The sequence below is a fragment of the Onychomys torridus genome, chromosome 3, assembly GCF_903995425.1.
Source record: "Onychomys torridus chromosome 3, mOncTor1.1, whole genome shotgun sequence".
In the NCBI taxonomy this organism is placed as follows: Eukaryota; Metazoa; Chordata; class Mammalia; order Rodentia; family Cricetidae; genus Onychomys; species Onychomys torridus.
The window spans coordinates 110,664,205-110,669,292 of record NC_050445.1 but is presented as its reverse complement, the minus strand read 5'-3'; the positions used below and the strand labels follow the sequence as shown (position 1 = coordinate 110,669,292).

The 5,088-nt window shown below is 43.3% G+C and overlaps 1 pseudogene; it reads right to left on the bottom strand.

The window, feature by feature from the left end:
• Positions 1 to 1,965: 1,965 nt before the first annotated feature.
• LOC118580109 lies at positions 1,966 to 4,758 on the bottom strand (annotated as a pseudogene).
• Positions 4,759 to 5,088: the final 330 nt, after the last annotated feature.

Genomic DNA, 5,088 nt, shown 5'->3' with positions numbered 1-5,088 from the left:
AATTGCTATGAGTTCAAGGGTGGCCTGGACTATACAGTGAGTTCTAGGCCAGCCTGGGATACAGAGGAAACCCTATTGTATACACAGACACACATATGACACAAAATAAAATTCAGTAAATACTTAAAAGCGTTGCTATTTGCTTTCTGTTGGAAAGGGCTTCACTATTACATCAGTCTATTGCTGAGGAAAGTTAGGGCAGGAGCTCAAAGCATGAATCTGGAGACAGGAACTGAAGCAAAGGCCATGGAGGAATGCTGCTCACTCGCTTGCTCTCCATGGCTTGCTCTGCTTTCTTTCTTATATAGCCCAGGACCACCTCCCCAGGGGTGGCACTGCTCATAGTGAGCTGGGCTCTCCATCATCAATCATTAATGAGAAAACATTCTCTGAGGACTAGCTTTCATAGTATTAGAAGTTGCTATGCAAGCTTCCAGGGGAAGGAAGCAATCCATAGCCCTACCTAGCTGTGATGCCTATGAACCATAACAATGACCAGCATGTGCCACATCCATCCCACCCAAGGGATGGGCTTGACTGGGGGCAGTGAGGAATGAAGAAAATATGGATGGTTGGACACATGGCCACACAGAAATGCTGGCATTGGGCAGACTGGGATCTCTGATGAAGAAACTGCAGCATCTTGGAAGCTCAGAGCATTTATTATGTAAAGTTGAACAGATAGGTGAGGCTATTTCCTACAGCTGAACAAGGAGGTGGGGTTATTATGTAAAGATAAACAAGGAGTCAGGGTTTATGGTATACAGCTGGATCAAGGGAACAGGCTTAACCAATCTTGGTAGAAACAGTCTCTGTAAGTGAGCAGTCATCAGGCCATAAGTATCCAGGTGGGGAAGGCTAGCATGGACATTTTCTGCACACATTGTTAACATTAGCACTCAGTCCCCTGAGGAAGGCTTTGCAATCTTTCTGGACCTAAGGCTATGGGGTTCTTAACATGACCATGTCCATGTTGACAGCACACATTTACTCAGCACTTCACTCATGACTTTCTCAGCTCTTCACAGGCATGGCAAAAATATCTCCAGTCGTACAATAGTGATACTAATATTTTGGCAGTAACCAACAACTGCCTAATTGGCTTAAGTCAACAGGGGGGAAATCATGCCTGACCATGGAAAACTAGCCAACAAACATGCCAACAGACAAGTCTGATGGGAATAATTCCTCATCTGAGGTGACTTCCTGGGTGACTCTAGTTTGTGTCCAACTGACACAAACTAACCAGCACACTTAACCTCCATCTTGGCACTAGTGATAGGTGGTGGAACTGTAAGAGGCGGGCCAAGTGGGGATTCCTAAAGTCACAGGGAAGATACCTTTCCTCTTCTCTTTTCCTTCTTGGCTATTAAGTGACCAGTTTTGCTCTATCATAACAGGTTGCCCCAAAGTTAAAGCAACAGGGTTAACCAATCACGACTGAAACTTGTGAAATTGGGAGTCATATAAACCTTGTTGATAAGTCGATCATATCAGTTGTATTGACTTTATTTATTTATTTATTTATTTATTTTTTTTATTTACCTCAGTGTTGGGGCTGGAACCCAGGCTTTGTTCATATGAGGCAAATGTCCTCTCACTGAGTTATTATAGCCTGTATTTATTTATTTATACCATGGAGAATACGAAAATGTCATTTATTTACTTTATTTACTAAATGATTAGCTATAAACATCCAATTTTGCCTTGCAGTTTAAGGAGTTCCTTTTTTGCCATATCCATTATTTGTAGTCACATGCTAAAACCAGCACCTTCTGCACTGTATCCCCAGTGCATAACTGATCATTTACATTGTATACATCTATGTCTAAGAACACCTTGCCTTCTGCACTGTATCCACAGTGCATAACTGATCATTTACATTGTATACATCTATGTCTAAGAACACCTTGCCTTCTGCACTGTATCCACAGTACTTAACAGGGATACTGACAGCCACCACCTTCATATGTTTGAGTAGTATCGATCATCAATCATCGTTCGGAAAGTCCCTGTGGGTGTATCTGGCATACATCTTATCTTAGTATGTGGGATCCTGCCCTAAGGCTCACGGTCATTGAAACAAGACTCAAAAACCTCATCCACAGCCTTCTGGGCCTCTTCTTTGCTGATGTTCCAAACGGCCAAGATGGAAAGAACAGCTCTGTCCCCCACACAAATCTGATGGTGTTGTTTTAATCCAAAATGCAACCTGAAGATTCCATTCACAAGCCAACAGTCTCCACTGAGGCTTACAGCTCGAATCTTCGAGCAGGCCAAATGTCTGACATTGGTAAACCAGTGGATGTGAGCCCAACAATGATTGAATGCGTGAATGAGCTCATAGGTGATGACTCTGCTCATGTGGGCCTCATTTTGGATATTATTCTGGCATAAAACAATCTGAGATGTTAAAGCATCAAACCCTCCACTGACATTTCCATCACAGTCTTCACAAGAAAAGTGTTTCCCTTGATCAATAGCACAACCTGAGTGTTTTATAACATCAAGTAGAAGTTTGACATATGGGTCTCACGGACTTGTCTACAGCCAATCTGATGGAGGCATTTCCTCAACTGAGTTCTTCTCAGATAACTTTAGCTGTGTCAGGTTGACAACAAAACTAGCCAGCATACATTTTTAGAGGTTTAGTCCATTATCATCATGGCGGGACATGGCAATGTGCAGGCAGACATGGTGCTAGAGAGGTAGCTGAGAGTTCTACATCTTGCACAGGCAACAGGAAGTGATTTGAGGTAGCCTGCATATTTTAGACATGCTTATTCAAATTCTTCCACTCATTTTCTATTATATTATCTGTTGTTTTTCTTGTTCTTTTGTATTTTTCTATTATTTTGGGTGTAAGTCTTCTGCTTGATGTGTTCCAGTTTTTTTCCCCCCAGAGTTGTGTATATGTGTGCATTGCTCTGGGGATCGAACCCTAGGTCTTGTACTTGTGAAGCATATGCTCAGCCATTGAGCAACACCTCTAAATTCCTTTAGCATGCTTAGTAAGTGCTGTTCCCAATCCTTCTTCACACTTTTCTTTGTGCTTGTATGCACATATGTGTGCAAAGGAAACCAGAGAACAACTTCGTTCCTTAGGAGCTGTCTACCTTGTTTTTTGAGACAGGATCTCTCACTGGCCTGAAACTCAGCCAGTAGGCTAGGCTGGACAGCAGACTCCAGGTAGCAAGCAAATCTACCTGTCTCTGACTCCCAGTGCTATGATTGTAAGGGTGTATCACTGTGCCTGGCTTTTTTTCATGGTTTCTGGGGATCAAACTCAGATTTTCACGCGTATGTGGCAAAAATTTTATGACTGAGCCATCTACCTAGTTCCTTTCTTAACACTCTTAATAATAACTTTGTTATTTAACATATTTATTTTGTGTCAGGGTGTTTTGCCTGCACATATGTCTCTTTACCATGTTCCTACAATGCCAGTGAGGTCCAGAAGAGGATGTTAGAGCTGCTGAGACTGGGCTTATTGTGGTGAGCTGCCTTGTGGGTGCTGAGAATTGAACCCAGGTCCTCTATAAGAGCAATCAGTGCACTTAACTGCAGAGCCATCTCTCCAGCCACCTAACTTTATAATTTTTAAATTGGAAGAGTTGAAAAAATGTTGTCTCTAATTTTGGACTGTTATCCTAAGCAGCTGCTGTGTTGTCCCTGCTACCCTTTACAGATCTTTGCCTTGGTGAACTTGATAATAGAGTAGCAGTGGTTACTTCTTATTATCATTATTATTTTAATAGTTATTGTTACAGTAAGACAAACTATCCTGTGCTGGTCCTGAATTTGCTGTATTCTTTCTTTAGCCTCCCAAGTACTGGAGGATTACATACATGCATCACTACACCCAGGTGGCATTAAAAAATAATTTTAAATGTGTATTTATGTGTGTGAGAGAGAGATAAAGACAGAGAGGAACAGAGAGAACATATGTGTGTGGGTGCCAGTGGCAATCAGAAGAGGACATCAGATCCCCTGGTTCTTGAGCTCGAGGCAGTTGTGAACTGTTTGTGTGGGTGCTGGGAACTGGAGGAACTTAGGTCCTTTGGGAGAGCAGCAAGTTCTCTTAACCACTGAGCCATCTCTTCAGCCTCCTGTAAGTATTAGTGTTCAAACAGTAAGCAGTTTTGCTTTGTGGGCCACACAGTCTGTTTTGCAACTATACCAGTGTTCCTGTTGTAGTGTGAAAGCAATCATAAGCCACAGGCAAATAAATGTGGCTGTGTTCCAATAAAACTTTATAGACAGAGATAGACTGTTGGCCTGCAGGTGCTAATTTTCTGACTTTTGCTCTGTAGGGAGGAGCATGTCCTTCCCTCCCTTCTCTCTTGCCATTAGCTGGGGCTATTGTTTGACTATTTCCATTTCCTCCAAAAATGTACATTGAAACTAAATCCTTCAAGCAGCAGTACTGGGGAGTGTTCGTTAGATCGGGATTGAGGCAACTACGTGGGAATGAAAGAGGAGACAGATCTCTACAGAAGCAGAATTGTCCTTCAGAGCAAATAAAGGGCAGCAGTCTCGCCATGGTGCAGGGGGCTTGGAGAGGAAAGGTTTACCGGTAGAGGTGTGTGTGTGTGTGTGTGTGTGTGTGTGTGTGTGTGTGTGTGTTTGTGTGTGTGTTATGGTTTCAAGGCCCAATAATGCCAGCGAATGTTTTCATTACTATGCAAGCTTCCTTGTCTGGCAGGTGTTCTTACCAGTACGCTGAGCAGAGAGTTTGGGCACTAGTTTGAGGTTCATTGTTTAAAATCATTAACTTCAGTATGACTTTGGGAAATGATGGCACCGGAGGAAACCATCCTCAAGACGCCTTTGTAAAGGGGCTTGCCCCAGGGAAACTCTTTCCTGCTCTTCTGCCGTATGAGGATATAGAATTACTTCCTTGGATGACGCCACATTAAAGTGTCATCTTGGTAGTGAAGAACAGCGGTGCATTCTCAAGAGGTAGGCCGGCGCTTTAAGATTTTTCATTCAGGCGCCCCGCGATTGCCCGGTTGCCCCGGAGACGGGGTCCTTTCTGGCGGGGGCCCGCCATCTTGTGTAGCTGTGGTCCAATCAGCGGTTGCTCCG